At 44.5% G+C, this 19,715-nt stretch overlaps 1 protein-coding gene across 1 annotated transcript in view; it reads right to left on the reverse strand.

The window, feature by feature from the left end:
* LOC126491187 (glutathione S-transferase A2-like) overlaps nt 1-12,216 on the reverse strand; it is a 147,131-nt gene extending 134,915 nt beyond the window's left edge. Inside the window, exon 1 of the mRNA XM_050126674.1 lies at nt 12,187-12,216. The gene's annotated coding sequence lies outside the window, so the exon portion shown is untranslated. The remainder of the gene's footprint in view (nt 1-12,186) is intronic.
* Nucleotides 12,217-19,715: the final 7,499 nt, after the last annotated feature.

A 19,715-nucleotide genomic window follows, 5' to 3' on the forward strand; every position in this document is an offset into this window, starting at 1 on the left:
GAAATCTCAAGGTCCAAATCAGGAGCAGAAGGAGAGAGAGCACCAGCAAGGAACTCAGGACCGCGAGGGGTGCACCCACACACTGAGACAATTGGGATGTTCTATCAGGAACTCACCAAGGCCAGCTGGCCTGGGTCTGAAAAAGCCTGGGATAAAACCGGACTCACTGAACATAGCAGACAAAGAGGACTACTGAGAACTCAAGAACAATGGCAATGGGTTTTGATCCTACTGCACGAACTGGCTTTGTGGGAGTTTAGGCAGTTTGGATGCTCACCTTACTAGACCTGCATGGAGGTGGGTGGTCCTTGGACTTCCCACAGGGCAGGGAACCCTGATTGCTCTTTGGGCTGACTAGGGAGGGGGACTTGATTAGGGGAGGAAGAGAGGAATGGGAGGCGGTGGCAAGGAAGAGACAGAAATTTTAATAAATCATTTTAAAAAAAGAATAAAGATCACACAGCCAAGACAATATAGTAAAACACTGTCTCCATAAAAAAAAATAAATGAAAATAAAAGTCAGAAATGTGCAAAGATTCTCTAATTTGTTAATGTGGTAAAAAACAACAAAGCTTCTAGACTCCCTTCCACCAAACATCTAGTGTTTCCCAAGCCAGGCTTCAGCCTGTCCCTTTAAGAACCCACATTAACTTTGGTATTGTGGCCTCTTGCTTCATCGACATGGGCTGCCATCCTCTGGGATCATTTACTGAACTTGAAGGACCTCTGATGTTAATGACCTGAGACTTTGAGTTCCAGTGTCTTTTAACAGTTCACACACAGTTTNAAAAAATTATATTAAAAAAAATTAAAACAACATAAAACCACTAAAAAAAAATAAAAAAATAAAAGTCAGAAATGTGCAAAGATTCTCTAATTTGTTAATGTGGTAAAGAACAACCAAGTTTCTAGGCTCCTTTCCACCAAACATCTAGTGTTTCCCAAGCCAGGCTTCAGCCTGTCCCTTTAAGGCCCCACATTAACTTTGGTACTGTGGCCTCTTGCTTCATAGACGTGGGCTGCCATCCTCTGGGATCATTTACTGAACTTGAAGGACCTCTGATGTTAATGACCTGAGACTTTGAGTTCCAGTGTCTTTTAACAGTTCACACACAGTTTACTTTGGATTGCCTTTTGACTAATAAATATACTCTATCAGGACTCAACGACTTCTTTGGTGAAATTCTGCCTGGCAGGTTTCTTCCAGAACTTTTTGCACTTCCTCAACTCCATGACCTACTTACTCACACCTTAGGGCCCAGGAGCTTGTAAAGACGCAAATATGTGAGCCTATGCCACCTTGTCTGAAGGTCAGAGAGTTTGAGATTATTTTGATTGCTCACAGTTGTTAACAAGTTTGGCTACACACCCTGACCTATGGTTGGTTAAGCGCTGTTTACGACATTAAATTGGGCCATAAAGGTAGATACTCTCACTCCTAACCAAAGGCAGAGATTTCTAGCATCCTTCTTCTTCTTCTCTTGAAGTAGGAGTTTTGACTTTGGGAATGGCTGACTGCAGGATACTTGGCCTAAGGTTTTCTCACTGCACCAACCAACATACGCTTTACTCAGGAGTCAGTGGATAGATGGCTCAAAGTATTGGAGCAAGTAACTGTTCTGGTTGTCTTTTGTATCATGGTAAAGCAGTCTTTTGCCTTCGCACCACCCTTTTGGATTGGAGTATAAAAGTCTATGGAAAATTAACCACGGATGAACTCAGAATGTCGAGCTCAGTGTGCAGGGGCACTGAGTTGCCTTTCCAACACGATCCTGGGTCTCTGTGTTTCTTTCTTATCTCTGTTACTCCTGCTTAACATTTCCAATCTTCACGCTCCTACGAGGAATGTCAAACTACCACGGTTGATTAAAATATAGAGCATCTTTTATATTATTGTTTGGGGAGAAATGCAACAAAGTCAGCAGGTAACAAATCAATGACATCCCACAAAGGGAACACAGGGTTTCTCAAGATCATTAGAGACCTAGCAGGCAGTTGCCTTGGGACTGATAACACAAGGCTCTTCAGGAGCAGCAGCCAGGGTCCCAGGAACAAAACCATAACTCCTTCAAAGTCCAGGCCTCCTCCCCATTGGATGTCAAAGGAGGTCTTCAGGAAACTATGCTGAGCTGTGCTTTCTAGATCATGGATTTTTCATTCCTCTCATATCTTCTCTGAGCCTGTTACAAGGATGCAGTTGGTTGTGTGCCGGGAGATGCTCAATGTTTTACGCTGTGCACACGAGCAGTTCTGACTCTCAGGCTGTGTTTTCTGGATTACAGGCCCTGAAGAGCAGAATCAGCAGCCTGCCCAATGTGAAGAAGTTCCTGCAGACTGGTAGCCAGAGAAAGCCTCCCACTAATGCAAAACAAATTGAAGAGACCAGGAAGATTTTCAAGTTTTAGTAAAGCTGCATTTACCGAGTCCTTGTATTCCAGTCTCTGGTGTTTTTCAAAACTGAGTCACGACTGTGGATCCTGTTTATTTTGAAATAATAAACATGGAAGAACACTGTATGTAGCTAGTGTGATTGAAGTGAGAGCTGGGATTCCTGGCGGCACACATAAAGAGGAAGACAAACTAAAAACACTTCAATTAAAAGCAAACTAGTCTGATTAGGCACCCCTTTCTCCACTCCCTCTCCCACTCCTGTCATCCAGAGACTCTGCCCTCCAGGCTGAGGCCCAGGAGGAAGCTCCAATGTCCTGACAGGCATACTTCTCAAATGCTGACTCTGCATCTTAAGCAGCACTGCCCCCATGCTGCCCCTCATGGTCATTGGAAGTACTGCACCTTTGGGCTGTCTTGGTGACTCACAGTAGGTCCCCTCTACCTACTCTCCTTCCAGGAGGCCCAGGCTCAAGCAAGAAGTAATTCTTCACCCACTCTAGTTGATTCTGACCATGAATCTCACACTTCTCCACCCAGTCAGGCTATTCCTCCAGGCCCAGGCACAGATGGAGGCTACATACTTGACTTTTCTTGTCCAATGTGACCTAAGATCCTTGTCTGAGCTGCCTCTCCAGCCCAGGCTGAGGCCATAGCCATGAACTCTCTTGGTGTTTGCTTCCATCGCTTTATTACACCTTAACCCTGTGGCCTAATTCCAGACATGAGCGGCATGAGTTCATTCTCTTGCTGAGTCAGACCTGGGACCCTTACCTGATTCTGCCCCTCAGGCCCAGCCTGGAGCAGCAGCATCTTGATATCTTCACTGGTGTCAAGAGCCCTGACCAGCAGCTCTGTCATTCAACACTACAACCCTGGGACAATGGCTTTCCCCTCCTGATGTCAGGCTGGTCACATGGCCGAGCAGGCATGAAAAGAGATTGGGGGAATGGTTGTCCTAGAGATTGTCACTGCTTAAAAGACACTGGAGAAAATTGTTGACCGGGATCTGAACCCAACCTTTGTCTTTCCTGGGGCTTGGCAGGCAGACAGTAAAACCCTCTAGTTATGAGGAACACTTGGTAACATGGAAACCACACTGTAGCCACACAATTGGCGGTGCTGTGCAAACTCAGGGTATGGTGGCTGAGTTCTTGAAAGTTCGAGGTCTGTTGATGCCACCCAAGGGCTTTGCCTGATGAAGGAAGGGTGCTCAGTGAGACACAGAGGTGGGCCATAGCAGATGATAAAGCCCAAAGACACGTGAAGACAATTTGACCTGGATTTGCAACCTTAACAGAGGGTGTTAGATCTATACACACATCTGTGCAACATCAGGAGCCATGGCAAAGCATCAGTTTTTGAAAATACGGTTCCTGTATCTGGTGGGAGGCTCTAGGTTCAATTTCCACTACCAAAAAAAAAAGTAAGAAAGAAAAGGCAGGAGAAAGAACAAAATATGGAAGCAGGAGAAATGGAGAAAGACTGTGTCTCAGGACCTCTAGTTCAAGAAGGCGCCATCTTAAAATTGCTTTAGTACAGTTTAGACAGATGGCTCTGGAGTTAAAAGTACTTCGGCTCTTGCAGAGGTCTGGATATCAGTTGTCAGCAGCAGGTCAAAACTGCCTATAACTCCACTTTTGGGTGACGCATGGGGAAGGGAATCTGATGCCCTCTCCTGGCGTCCCCTGGGTACTACTGCATGTGGTACACATACAAAGTAGAAGCCATAAAGTAAAAATAAGTAAAGGTATAACTCAAAGGCATAAAATAAAAATAAGTAAAACCCTCCTTTTTAAAGACGAGGTTTTTATAGAGCCAGTGGGATGATTTTGTGTGTAAGTCAATTTTCACACAGTGCTGGTTCCCTGGAATTCACCTAAAATTGGAATGAGGGAACCAAGCAAGAGTTGTCCTCTGATCTCTACAGGTATGCACATGTGTGCATGCACACAATACACTAAGTAGTTTATTAATTGATAACCATATTGAAAGGAAAGTGTTCAGGCAGCAAAGTGGCTGCAGCCTTCCTTACCAGCTGGAGGGTTGAACATGCCTGGGCAGAGCAAAAGCATCATCCCCTGAGACTCTATCAGACAAGAGTCCAGCAGTAACTGAGGTACAGCAGCTCTAACTCCTGAGCTGCCTTTCCTGCCCTACTTCTTATTTTCCGTTTCTGTCTCAATAACTCTTGTTTACTAAAATAAGGGCCCAAGATCACACATGGAAACAGTCAAATCAGGCCTGCACCCAAGGTTCAGCAGCCAGGGTTCTGCACACAGCCTTCCTGATTGCTTCTGGCTTGGAAGAATTCTGATAATACTCAAGTCCCAACAGCCCCGTTCTGTTGGTTTCAGAAATCGCAGTCCTCTATCAGGACTTCAAAGTCCTCAGCGTGTGTATCTCAGACTCTCGAGCACAACACACTCACAAGTGTGGTAAATTATTTGCTTCAATAGGCTTGTTAGTGAGGTGGGCAACCCGGAAGCCAATTTAAGGGGGTAGGTCGATTCCAAAGCTTCAGGATGGATCTGACTCCCACCACTCACAGACCCAATAGTGCTCTGGCAGGCTACCAACCATGAGCATGAGTGGTCAGGGACCGAAGAGAAGCCATAGTCCCAGTGAAACTGGAGACACGAGAGAGGAGCAGGATGAAAACAGAAACAGGTAGTGTTGAGTGTGCTGGGTTGAGGGAGGAGGGTCAGGGAAGTACGCACATATGAGCAAGCCCACTGGCTTCCTCCAGGTGCCAACTATCTTGGGGACTCTAAAAGCCCACTTAGAAAGGATCCTGCATTCTCACCTCTCCTCAGACCTTGGGGCAAAGTGCAGATTCCTTCCCTTCAGGGTTTCAGACCTGGCTTCCTCATGGGCAATCTAGATTTCTGCCAACAATTAGCTGAATGACTTTCAGCCCGACAGAACTGAGGTCTGTGTCCAGGGACTCCATTGTATACCCTGGAAGTTAGTATAAGGTTGGGACTGCAGGACAGACCCTATGTGAGGTAGAGATGGACCAAAATGAAACTATGGAGTCTTTGAGGATAAGGAACTCCTCAGAGAAGGTGTGGGCTCCATTGACCACAGCTTCACCTGACTTGAGATTTTTGGCACGTGGTGTCCCAGGTCAGACATGGCTGGTTCATCGGCAGAAGGTCCCTAGTCAATACCCATGCTTGGATCCTTGAGTAGTGTTCTCGGGACTACATATGGCAAGAGAGACTGTAAACCGATAATAATTGAAAGAGAAGCACTGGCTTGGGGTGGAGCAATGGGAAGGAGAGGGCAGAGGCACCATTAAGAAGAAGTTAGAGCCTTAAAAGATCTTTTCAAGCCACTTTCTTACAGGGCAAGGAGGCGGTTCAGTTTTCCCATGTATTCCCAGAGCTTTGGTGGTGCTTTCCCTGGGACGTATCAGACTTTGAGTTTTTCTGTGACTTTTATGCCCATCCGCCTGGAGTTGTGGGTCGTCAAAGGATTGTTTGGTGAGTATGGTAGGAGCCTGTGCTCTTGGAGAATAAGACAGTTGAACATGGTCTGGTAATTGTCATCACACTACATGGCCCAGTGGGTCCCTTATCCAGCATCTTTTATAAAGGTACATAAGATGTCAGCCAAGTATATGTGGGCCCCTCAAAATGCACTTTTCTTTTTACTTCTACCATCTTAACCGGCAGTCTTCCTGGGGGTTGTTGCTGCTGCTCCTAACTGAGCATCATCTTCCCTTCCCAGGTTTGGATTATGAACTAATTCCACTCTTTCAGGATACCTACAAGGTTTTGATAACAATTGAGCCGGAAGAGCATTTAATGGTGGTGTACATTCGTGGGTTGGCATCAGAAAGGGTGGTTGTGCAGTTTCTCATCGTGTCGCTGGCTTGCAAACTCCGGATGAAACGAAATCGAGGTAAATGAGTTCATGTATCCTGGTAGAAGGCATTTTCTTCTCCGGGGATCTGAAAAGGCCACTTTTCCCACTTCTTGTGTTCCCTTTAGTTAGTTCCATTGTCTAAAGGTCAAGGGCAGAGAGTAGAGTTCTGAGAACCACCAGCCAATCTAACAATCTCTAGGTGTGATCTCTCAGAGTAGGACCAGCAAACTGCAGCCATTTAAGGGGATTATGTATTTGATGTAAATAGGAAAGAACTTGTTTGGTTTTCAGGTGTGGAATTGATTCCCTAGCGCTCTGCTCTCTAGAGGGATGCAATCTGTCAAATCTCTTTGCCTGGCCCATGGCTTAGCTTCACCTGACTGTGCTTCTCAACAGCCAGTCTGAGGTGCAGCAGCGTCAGGGTCACCTGGGCACTGATTAAATGTCTTAATCCACTCAGGCACCCTCTTCACTACCACAGAACCAAAAACTGGAGAGTGAGACATAGAAGCCTGGGCTTTAACAAGCCGCCCAGAGCACTGGGGCATGCCCAAGTCCAAACCCACCCTGTAAAATCCCTGTGCCAGCATGGGCCTCAACAGTTGCTTCCTTTTTAGCCAGAGCCTGGGCCAGAGGCCTGCAAAGTCCTGTGCTGTGGTCCTTGAAGAGATACTTTATTTAAGGGGGAGGACTTTGCGGCATCCATTGTTCAGAAGACATGCTTGGCCATGACTTCAACATGGAGACAGGAAGGAGCCTTGCTGTGGAAAGGCCTGCGCCTGGAGACTGGGAGGCCAAGCTCCAGATCTGTTTGTGCCACGACAGGTGGGAGGGGTGGGTGATAACAGTTTTCAATACTACATCCTGGTTTTATTATTGCAATGTTCCAGTTTTACATGAATTTTTAATTAATTTTAATGATTTTTAATAAATAAAAGGTGCAGCTGAGAAACAGAGCCTGTGCATACGACTCAAATGGGAAAGAGCTAGCCTGTTTGGTTTTGGTTTTATTGCATTCTAACGTTGCTTTTTTAGCTTTAGTTTTCTTTTGTTTGGTTGGTTTTCAAAACAGAGTTCCTCTGTAGCCCTGGTTGTCCTGAAAATCGCTTTGTAGACCACACTGGCCTCGAACTCAGAGATCTGTCTTCCTGGGCCTCCCAAGTACTTGGATTAAAGGCATGCACCACACGCCTGATGAGAGGAAGAGGTAAAAGACATCTTTCTATAGTACTCAGGGCTCCTCCTGGACTTTAGGGCTGTGTGTGAAGGTTTTCTAGAGGAGTCTTGTGGTCCCCCTCCTGAAGATGAGCTTCTCACCTGGGCCTGCATCCCAGCAGAGTTTCAGGGAGGGAACTGGGGGATGGGAGAAGAGGTGTGGCAGCAGTGGAATTCCAAGGAAACAATCACGTCCGGATTGCGTATCATAGGGCTCACTGCCTGCATCCACGGGAGCAGTGAAGTTTCAGTCTGAGCCTTTGTGAAGCTGTCTTAGATTGAGAGGGATATTTTACATGAAGATGCTTGCATGGGATTTACCCATAGTAAGTAGAAAACATCCTTCTGGATATAAAATTCTAGGAGTGGTTTTCTTTCTTTCTTTTTCTGAGTCCTCCCTCCATCCATCCATCTCTCTCTCCTTTCTTTCTTTCTTTCTTTCTTTCTTTCTTCCTTTCTTTCTCTCTTCCTTTCTTTTGGATGTGGAGGCTGAACATGGAGGTTGAGAGCTGTAAGCAAGTAGCTTACCTCTGAGAAAATGGCAATGGGATGAGGAGTCTGACAGTACAGGGGCAAATGAGGATAACTGACATCTTCAAGCCCCAATGACAGGCAGAGGAGGCAAGAGCCAGAGCCTGGGTGGAGGGAGCAGATTGACAGGTGCTGAGAACACAGGCAAGATGAGTGATTGAGCGTCCATTGTGTTCAGATGACTCTTGTCATGCCTGTGGGGTCTGGAGTTACTTTATGCAGGACTTAGCAGGTCAAAAGTAAGGGGTGCAGAGTGATTTTATACCTAGTTTCACAGTTAAGAAGTCAAAACGTATCTTACAAGTAGACTGTATTCTTTGTGGTTCTCTATTTCGATCTCTCTGTAAACATCTGTGTAACCAGCTGCTTCTGTGCCCCTTTGTCGCCTGAGTGCAGGTGCCACTGTCTGGCTTTTTATATCTGGGACAGAGGCTTACTAATTTAAGTTATGTTAAATCATTCATGAGAGTTAAACCTATCTGTGGTTATAAGAATAAACATTTAAACTGGAGTTAGGAATTATACTGGTTTAGGTAGTTGGCAGTAGTATATTTTCCTCTAAGATCCCTGACTTTAGTAGCCCTTAATGGTTGGCTAATTCTCTCAGTATCAGGCATAATTTCCTTCATGTTTATCAAGGCTTAGGTCCAATTAGATAGCTGTTGATGACTGTCAAGATATGAACTTTGGGGTCTATCTTGCCATGCTGGTTGTTGTTTGGGGTCATGGGCATCACAGCAAGGTAGGGCTATTGGTCACCTTTCTCCCCTGGCATCTGGCACAGTCCCCGCTGGTGTTATGGAAGCGAGTCCTCAGAGGGGAGGCTTTCAGGGAAGTCCCAGCTTGAATCCTCCAAGTCCTGTGTCAGAAGAGTGTGGTGTCTTTAGCCATGGGTCCTTACCTTCAAGGACAACATAATAGCCTATGTTGTTTGGGGAGTCTCTTACACTCCTCTGGCCAACAACTCAAAGGGGAGTACCTCATACCTGGTAGTGAGACTTGGAGTAGGTAGTCCGGGACTTTGAGGGAGAGCATTATGACCCCAAGTGCATAACTCCATTGAAAATTACAGTTCTACAAATACCCTATCTGTTGTCTTAGGTTTCTGTTGCTGTGATAAACACCATGGTCCTAAGAAACTTGGGAAGGAAAGGGTTTACTCCATCTTACAGCTTGTAGTCCATCAGCCAGGGAAGTCAGGATAGAAACTCAAGGCAGGAGCCTAGAGGCAGGCCTGGAGCAGAGGCCATGGAGAATTGCTGGTTACGGGCTGGCTCCTGCAGGCTTCCTCAGTCTAATGTCTTATACACCCAGAACCACCTTCCTATGGGTGCCACCACTTACAATGGGCTGGGCCATTTTACCTCAGTTATTAATTAGGGAAATGTGCCACAGCTGTGCCTACAAGCCATATTTTCTCAGTTGAGGTTCCCTCTTCCTACATAACTCTAGTTTTGTCAAGCTGACATAAACCTGCAAGCACACACATGTGATCTAGGTAAATATGAGATAATGTGATTCCCCATGATGTTGTCACATAATTTAAGGATTTGTTCCCTTCCCTCCCGTTCTTTCTATATTGTTTTCTCCCCTACGTTTGCTCTCTCCCCTTCGCCATTTTCCCTTTCACATCACTTGTATCTTGCTATTCTCCTCTCTAGTGCCCCCACCACGGTCTGCTTTTAATTGTCTCATTTCTGTGATGACTTCAGGCTGTATCCTCACACCTGAGGATTTGGAAATAGGAAACACAGGAGAGAGAGGACACACAGTGTGGTCTATCTGGGTCTAGATGACTTAAACACAAATATCGTCTAGTTCCATCCGCTAGGATTTCATTCCTTCTCCAGCTGAGAAGGATTCTGTCGTGTGCACACTGAAGGACACGGGGGTTGTTTCCATTTCCTAACGACTGTGGGTGGAGTGGCAGTAACATGTCTGAGGAAATATCTGTGCATGTGATGCTGAGTCCTTTGGGCTGCACAAGGCTACGAGTGATACAGCGGAGTTTGATGGCCGATTTATTCTTTCCTTTTTGGGGATTCTGCACCCTGTTTTTCAGAGTGGTTTTCTCTGGTTTGCAATCCTAGCAGTAATGAATAAGTGTTTCCCTTTCCCTACAGCCTCTTCAGTATTAGTTGTCAGCTGTTTGGTTGTGTCCATCCACTCTAATGGTGCAAAATTAAACGTTAAAGTGATTTTATTTCCCTAGTTGCTAAAGTCAAAGAAAAAAATTTGGAGGGGGCTGTTTCGAGATAGGGTTTCTCTGTAGCTTTGGAGCATGTCATGGAACTAGAGTTTGTAGACCAGGCTGACCTCAAACTCCCTTGTGGGTACCTGAGAGCCTATTGCAGCACGTGATAAACCCCTGATTGTTTTTGCCTTTCTGTTTGCCTTTGTTTTTTTTTTCCAGTTTTTTTTCTAATTTGTCCTGGAAGCTTCAACACTGGGCACTTCACAGGGACTCAGATTCTGAGACTTTCAGAAACCCTCCCCATGTTGTGGTCATCCTAACATCCCTTGCCTTGCAGCCTTACAGTGACGTGTACCTTACAAAGGACATCTATGCTGAGGTGTGTGACTGTCTCCTTAACCTCACAGTTTTAGAGCTGCACAGTGCCTCAGAGTCCGCTGGTCTCCATATTAGTGATGAATGCTTTGAACCTTAGCATAGAATTGGCCGCATAATGGCTGAGGGTCAGAGTTTGGGTTTACCTCGTTCCTCTACAGACTCATTTCTTCCTGCCATGTCTTCCTACAGAATTTTAAACTGTTTTCTGGCCTTGCACTCATTTCCTCATACACACAGCTGTGATCACAGAAGAAAAACACAGACAACCTTGTCTTTGGTGTACGATGCAAGGTTCAGTCTACATTCCTCGGACATTTCATGGTTCAATAGTTCAAGATTCACACTTTTTTTTTCATTCTCTTTCTTGAGATTACCATCTAAAAACAGGTTGTGTTGTTTGTAATTAAATAGGATTTGTTACTTTATTACTATCTTAAGTATGAAACCTACTACTCTGCTATTTAAACAGGATCATCAAAGCAATCAGAATCCACAGGACACAAACAAATGTGGTAGAAAACCAAACTGGGGAAGGGCTTTGGGGGGGAGGCCTGAGAGAGTCTGGGTGAATTCAAGTTCTCAAGTAAGAGGAAAATGCACGTTCTCTGTGAGACTGGAACACAATTCAAGAGAAGAACGTTATTGATCTCAGGTTTGCCTGAGAGCACAATCCAGGTCTACTCCTCACTATCCTAAATCCATGTGTTTAGATTCCCTTGTAAACACCTTAAAACCCACCCTTCAGCTCAGTGACACTGGAGGAGAAGGAGGAAGGAAAGAAAAAAACACAGAGAGAAACAGAAGGAGAAAAAAAGAAGAGGACCAGGAAGAGAAGAAGAAAGGAACAGAAAAAAAGACTTAAGGACAGGAGGGAGGAAGAAAATGAGAAAGGGAGGGAGGGTGTAGTAATAAGTGCGCTGGGCTGCGTCCCCAGCACCCCGGCCGCCTGGCTAGCTTATGCCTGAAATAACAACACACAAACTGTATTCTTTTAAACACTGCTTGCCCATTATATCCAGCCTCTTCTCAGCTAACTCTTGCACCTGGACTAGCCCATTTCTAATAATCTGTGTAAGCACCCCAAGGTGCGCTTAACAGGAAGATTCTAGCCTACGTCCATCCTGGGTCGGAGCTGCCTGGGAGAGCGGAGCCTGGCGTCTCTGCTCCAGAGAGCAGAGCTGTCGAGTCTGAGCTCACTTCCTCTTCCTCCCAGCATCCTGTTCTGTTTACTCCTCCCACCTATGTTTTAACCTATCAGGGCAAGCAGTTTCTTTATTTAATTAACCAATGACCTTCCTCCATCAGGAGGGAAGGAAGAGGGGGGAAAGAAGGGAGGAAGAACAGAAAGAGAAGGAAAGGAAGAGGAGAAATAGCTTGCTACCTGATGATCAGTCACAAAGCAATGTACATGAACCAGAATCAAAGATAGTTTTAAATAAAAGGTAACAGTGAATATGATCAAAGTATGTTTTATACATGTGTGAAAACTGCATAATAAAACCGGCTCTTTTGTACATTTAATGCATGCTAAATAAGACATTGAAAAGCTATTTTCCATTGATGCAGACCCGGAACTTGTTACACAGGTTATAAGAGAGAGAACTGACCTAGTGAGAGTCCAGACTTCTGCTCTGCTCAGCTCCCCAACTCCTGCTCCAGATGAGTGTGGGAACTACTTTAATGAGGTGACCATTCTCACCAAGGGGGTGGGGACCAATAGGGAACAGTCACTCCCATCAACTCCCGCAGAGTTCAGGATTTCAGAGTTTCATGATAGACTAGAAATGTGACAAATTGGAAAGGGGGGGCTATGAAGGTCCCAACTCTCCCTGAAAAGGTTCCCAAGGCCCTGTAAATAACCTTCAGACAGGAATTTATAAGCAATGCAATAGAAACTCATCATCTTCTCTCTCTCTCTCTCTCTCTCTCTCTCTCTCTCTCTCTCACACACACACACACACAAACACACACACTCAAACTTAAACTTTTAGGATGAAGAAGCATAAAAAGGAAGGAAGAGAGGAAGGAAGGAAGGAAAAACTACATGAGAATCTGAAGTACTAGGACCTTCTTTAACTGATTCAACTTACAAAAGCCTCAACTGTAATAATAAGATGTGGTTTTAAACTACTGATTTTAGGGGAATGTTTGTGAAGTAGCTTTGAATTACAGAATATATACAGAGTCTCAAATTCAACCCTAAGTTGAAGTTCAGGTTACAAACCTCCTGCTTACTGTATCTGATGAGAATGCTAATGTCCTGTAATAGATTATTTGTCGTAACCTTTGTCCTGTTTTAATCTGGGGCTGAAGGGCAGAAAGGAATTTCACAATTCACACTTACCTTCACCTGGATAGCCATCAACACACTTTCCCAGCATGCTCTGGGTCTCTGTGCATCTGTGCATCCCTGCAGTTCCTGCTGTGGGGAAGCTGTCATGTCACCATTAGCAATGGCAGTTCCAAGACTAGGCAAGTACAGCAGTCATTTCTCTGTGGGTCCTGCATGTCCAGTTCATACAGCATAATATCAAGCAATACAGGCAAGAGCAGTTTCTAACAAATTCCATCCATAAGGAGCGCTCTTTGATGCCCATCTTCCATCATCCGCTTGAAGTAGATTGTTGCTGCCAGGAGCAGATGTGTCTCATTGTCATGAAAAGTCTTAAGTTCCTAAAACATTTTAAATGTCATATTCCATAGGTCTTTGAAAGGTTTGAAGATTATCTATCTAAATGAAATATATCTCTATATACCTAGAAAACCTAACTAACATGACTACAAACTTGACTATTATAGATGACTACCTATTAACCTGTATTTCTTAATTATTCATTACATTCTTAAATGAGCTTCACAAACATAATACCTTAATCAGAGCAGAAATACACACACACACACACACACACACACACACATATATAACAAAATTGACCTAAAATTTGTAGCAGTAGACTGTTGAAATAGGAGCAGCAGGGCTGCGTCCCCAGCACCCCAGCCTCCTGCTAGCTTATGCCTGAAATAACAACACACAAACTGCATTCATTTAAAGACTGCTTGGCCCATTTCTATCTAGCCTCTTCTATGCTAATTCTCACATATTAATTTAGCCCATTTCTAATAATGTGTGTAAGCACCCCAAGGTGCGCTTACCAGGAAGATTCTAGCCTACGTCCATCCTGGGTCGGAGTTGCCTGGGAGAGCAGAGCCTGGCGTCTCTGCTCCAGAGAGCAGAGCTGTCGAGTCTGTCTGAGGAGTCTTACCTCACTTCCTCTTCCTCTTGTTTACTCCTCCCACCTATGTTTTAACCTATCAGGGCAAGCAGTTTCTTTATTTAATTAACCAATGACCTTCCTCCATCAATAGACCAAGAACATACCAATGCAAATCTCTATAGCATATCCCTCTTTAAATGTAAACAAACATTTATAAATAATCATTTAGAGAATTCGGGCGTAGTTCTTTCCAAAGGGCTTAGTGCTTTTGTTGGGCAAAGTAATTTTTGAGAGTGTTCACAGCAACCTTTCAGGTGGTCTTGGTGCATCAAACCACATTAGTCTGGAAGAAATCCACAGGTTCTCATCCTCTGTGGAAACAAAAGCACAACCTCTTTTCCAAGGCAACATATCCTTAGACCAGATTTTGAAGTCAAAATATCTTTAAAATGGTGGCGCACGCCTTTAATCCCAGCACTCGGGAGGCAGAGGCAGGCAGAGTTCGAGACCAGCCTGGTCTATAGAGCTAGTTCCAGGACAGGCTCCAAAGCCACAAAGAAACCCTGTCTCGGAAAAAAAAAATATTTAAATTCTTTTAAAATGTGTGTTGGTATTTGGCCTGCATGTATGTCTGTGTGAGGGAGTTAGATCCGCTAGAACTTCAGTTACAGACAGTTGTGAGCTGCTATGTGGGTGCTGGGAAATGATCCCTGGTCCTTTGGAAGAGTAGCCAGTGCTCTTAACTGCTGAGCCATCTCTCCAGCCCCAGGTTGTTTTATTTAAAATAAATAACTAAATTGAGGGATTGGGGAGATGACTCAAACATTAAAAAGCTTGTCATAGCATCCTGAGAACCAGTATTCAGACCCCCACAACCCATGTAAATGTCAGGTGGGTATGGTGGCCTCCAGAATAGGCTGGCTAGCAAGAAAGACTAGTCATATGGGTGAGCTCTTGGATTAAGCCAGAGGCCTTGCCCCAAGGAATAAGGTGAAAGAGCAATTAAGGATAATTCCCAACCTTAGGCCTCAAAGGCACAAGAACATGTGTACCCCCATACACACATGAAAAGGGGGGAAAACTGAAATAAAATAAGTCAAAATTGTAGGGAAAAGTCCTTTCACATCTTAAGAGTAGGCAGCTTAAATCTAAAATATGGTAAACCTGTTTCTCAACTGCTACCAGCTTGTTATCTATGATTGCGNGTTTATTTTAGCAGCTGTCAGAATCAAATATCTCTCAGTACTCAAAAAAAAAGTCAAAGAAAACACAATAATATACATAGTCCAGACTCTCTGGGTATATTTTATTTTTACATGGCTTATTGTTTTTACTCTGACTTTTTCTACAAGCTTAATATTTATTTTAATATTTTTACTCCTTTAATCTATGACTGTCCATACTCTTTTTATATCATTTTTACTCTACTCTTTTTCTTCTCTCTCCCAAGCCTATGTACATTCATTTAACACTGTGGCCCATTCAGAGGTCTTCTTTATCTGAATCTGTCTTTATTGCATATCTGTAATTATTTTTTGACCAGGAACACTTTAGTTTTTTTCTTTTAAATGCTAAGTGGGCATGATTAGGACCAACTCTGCAGCACTACATGTCACCAAATGTCACCAAAAGACAGATGCAGCAGCTATGACTCTTCCAAGCCATCTATGGAACTTTCCACAGTCTAAATTGTGAACCTGCATCAATCCCCAACTCCACCCACAGACATGGCTAAACACCGTGATGTTTGTCCAGAAGAATCTCTGAGTTGCTGGTTGAGTGGGAGTTGATGACATCCCTGTGGGCTTCTCCTCTCCCACTTCAACGTGTTTTAACCCATCTCTTACTCCCCTTCCTTCAGCTTCTCTTCAACAGAGACCCATACTGTTCTCTGACCCCTCAGAAGTCTCTAAGTGCTTTCTCTGATGCTGTTTGCCTGTAGATGTGGTACCTGAGATGCTTCCACTTGCAAGTATCAGAAAATTCAAAATATCTTCGTAGGAAGGATCAGCTATCAGAGGTGAACTGCAGAACTCTAGAGTTGGTTAACGTGTCAGTACAGTGATATTACCAATGACCCTAGAAAGTCTGGGCTACTCTGTCATGTCCGCAGTAAGCTAGAACTGTGCAGATGTCCCCAGCCTCTCAAGGTCCTAAACCCTCTCTATTCCCTGTCCCTGAGAATATGAGCACATGTGGTCCCACCTAGGGCCCCAGTCACCATTGTTCTGTGGGGAGGAATCCCCTCTCCCAGCTCTCAGTGCTTCTGCGCTCTCTCTGGCTGAATAGAAGAATCCAGAAAACACGGTGAGGAGAGAAAAGCACAACCCTTCTCTTACCGTCCGTGTACACAGAGTCCTCCATAGGAGACGAGCTCCAAACCATGGTGATCACAGATGTTTAAGACAAGGGACGATGCATCTGTGAAAGAATGACAGGACACACAGGTCTCAGAGTTCAGATTCACTCTGGGCATGTCATAGGAGAGGCAGGTGGGGGGTGTGCAGTGGGGGGAGGCTAGCAGAAGTTCAGGGTTACTGCTGAGTTCCTCTGCTCTCACCACAGCCTCACCAGCAGGCTTCTGTGATCAGAGCTGTTTCTATCCTTCTCCCAGAGGATAGTCACAGGTCCCTGCTTATAGGGAAAAAAGGTCAAGGGGCCCTCTCTGAAGTCACAAGCCGGGCAGGTGGTGGCTCACACATTTAATCCGAGCACAGGAGGCAGAGGAGGCGGATCTCTGTGAGTTCAAGGCCAGCCTGGTCTACAAGAGCTAGCTCCAGGACAGACTCCAAAGCTACGGAGAAACCCTGTCTCGAAAAACCAAAAAAAAAAAAAAGAAAATAAAAACCTGTTTCCAAAATCCTTCAGGACACCAGCCAATGGCTCTGGTCACACCTCAGTCTAGCCCCTACAGCTGTCTATGAGCAAAACTGCCTCCACACTTAGTGGAAGATTTTTCTGCCCAAGGCACTCCTTCCTTTCAATTTGGATGATAGCTATGTGGGAGGATATAGTCTTCTCAGTAGTCCATGGAAATTTCTCCAATATTGATTGTTCGGGACTGCAGACCCTCAGACTCTGAGTTTTCTGTGACCCCTTGTCTGACAGAGTAAACAACTTGTTTTCCTATGCTTGTAGCTGCTCTGAGCACGAGACCCTCATGAGTTCCTGATGGCAGGGGAGTGGTTTCTGGTGGGCTTGCAGCTGAAAAATCCTGAGAGCTAGGGCATGGCCATGAGTCAAGGAGAGCCCTAGATAAGCTGCCCTGGAACACAATAAAAGGGGCATTCTTGTCTCAAGGATGACCCATGTCTCGGTCTGTGTGTGTGTGTGTGTGTGTGTTTCAATCTCCAGCCCCTTGCCTGACTCACGAACCATCCTGTAGTGCAGACGCCACAATTGGTCACATGTTAAGACACTGTCTCAACAAATATTGGCAATTGAAATAACCTGCATATTCTATATGACTGGAATAGACTAAAGTTAGACGTCAATAGTAATAGAAACTGTACAAAGTAGGCAAACTCATGGAGATTGAGCAACACTGTATCGGATAATAACTGAGTCACTATGAGGACAGTAAGAAAATGAAAGTTTCCTACATCTGGATGAACATGAAGGCACAAAATGTCAAAATCTTCCTGGCTCTAGCTGAAGAGTCCAAGAATAAGAAACTAGAAATGTAGATTCCAAAAATCAGAATGTATAAATAAAGAAATACAAAGTTGTAAACCTAGGAGAATGAGAGCAGGCTGTCAGCAGCTTAAAGATTAACTCTTAACAGCAGAGGGTTATTTTGTTTAACAACTGGCTGCTCTGTTTACAAGACCGAAGCATCCCTCTGCAAACTGAGAGTCCTAACACCCCCCCCCCGCCCCCCATGATTAACAACAGACATGAGCTGAGTTAACTTTTAAATAATGGGATGTACCTGACTTTTTGGCTGTGCATCTTCCCATACCCTTGCCTGCTATGCAAAATTGGCAGTATCAGGGGAAGGGCAGAGTTTTTGGTAAACACTATCAGGGAGCACCAGGGAAAAACAATGGACTAAATACAAACACTAGTTTAACTGAAAAACTGTAAATGGAAATTGTTTTTTAAAAAGCCAATTTGTATCTGAGTTTTACCTCGAGATTGTAAAAATTCCTCTGTTCACGACTCATGCGTGTTGCTTCTTGCTATAAAAAGAGGGAGTTCAGGTTCAGAAACCGTCCTTTTCCACAGCCTCACAAGTCCATCTCTGCCTGTGATCTCAGTTAGCTGATAAAAATTTTTTGTGCCCTATGGAGATTCATTTTTTATTTTTTTTCCTGGAATAAAGTTTGTTTCTGCATCTCGGAAGGTGAGGCAAAAAGAGCCAGAGGATCGGAGGAGTGGCGAGAAGCGCCCTCTTCCGGCCAGGCCCCACCCCGACCGAGGCGCTGCTGGCTAGTGATAGCTGCTAGGCAGGGACACTAGTAGGCTGCCCGTGCTCCAATGGATGGTCCCACACCTAAGCATTTATTGGCAGCACTGACTGAACTTAGAGGGTTAGAGAAACAAAAGACTGAGCACTCCTGAAGCAGGCACAAGTAGGTGTCTGAGTTTTGAGGCCAGCCTGGTCCACATAGGCAGTTCCAGGTCAGCCAGGGCTGCATGAGACCCTGTCTAGAAGAAGAAAAGGGGCAGTTGGGAGGGGAGAGTGTGGGGGCTAGAAGGGTAAAATGGTAGATATGTTCATATTTCATTGTATATACAAATTAAATTCTCAAGAACAAGGAAAATTATTAATAAAAAGAAGAAAGGGGGAAAAAGTTTGTTTCTGGTTTAATAGGCTTTGGTGGTCTGTTCCCCCATCTTTGCGTGATCCCCGTGGAACCAATATTTGTCATGTATTTTTGTTAATGCTAGAAAGAAACCAGAAACTCTATGAAATCCTTGTTTTCATGGCTAGACTTTGCCTGACCGGGGTGCTTATACTTGTGCTATAGGAATCACAAAATAGCTCTAGGGCCTGTGCAAGTCACTAGCTCTGTGATTAATTCTCACTCTCAAGTCCTAATGCCTTACAGGCACCTCTCCCACGGGCAAGGGATCTACATCTGTTTAGTCAACAAACAAGTGTTGTAGAATATTATTTTAAGATGTGTTACATTTGTTCATGCCGTGGAACATTTGTTTAATGATGCAAAGACGTGTTGCATTCTTTTATGTTGCGTTTGTTTTAACTCTGTGAAGTTGTGGTTCCTTGTCTGCCTTTAGGTCTAATAAAGAGCTGAATGGCCAATAGCAAGGCAGGAGAAGAGAGAACAAACAGGAGAAATCTGGGTAGAGAGAGCGAAGAAGGAGCAAGACAGAACAAGGAGAGGAAGACATCAGGGGGCCAGCCACCCAGCTACACAGCAAGTCAAGGAGAAAGAAGGAAAGAGAAGGTATACAGAAATAGAGAAAGATAAAAGCACGAAGCAAAAGATAGATGGGACAATTTAATATAAGAAAAGCTGGCTAGAAACAAGACAAGCTAAGGCCTTTATAAGAAAGAATAAGCCTCCATGTCATGACTTGGGAGCTGGGTGGCAGACCCTCCAAGAGCAAAGAACCCTCCAAAAGCCAAAAGAGCAAAAAACAACAACTACAAACAAGTTATTGTTTCAAATTTCCTCCATGTAAATAGCATTCTGGATACTTGTCTGAAAATGTTCCCTCAAGCTGGGTGGTGGCGGCTCAAGCCTTTAATCCCAGCACTTGGGAGACAGAGGCAGGTGGATCTCTGTGAGTTCGAGACCAGCCTGGTCTACAAGAGCTAGTTCCAGGATAGGCCCCAAAGCTACAGAGAAACCCTGTCTCAAACCAAAAAAAGAAAAGAGAAACCCTGTCTCGAAAAACCAAAAAAAAAAAAAAAAAAAAAAAAAAAAAAAAAAAAAAAAAAAAAAAAAAAA

Source organism: Alexandromys fortis, unplaced genomic scaffold, assembly GCF_014885135.2.
Source record: "Alexandromys fortis isolate MF-2015 unplaced genomic scaffold, M_Fortis_MF-2015_v1.1 scaffold_22, whole genome shotgun sequence".
NCBI classification, from domain to species: domain Eukaryota; kingdom Metazoa; phylum Chordata; class Mammalia; order Rodentia; family Cricetidae; genus Alexandromys; species Alexandromys fortis.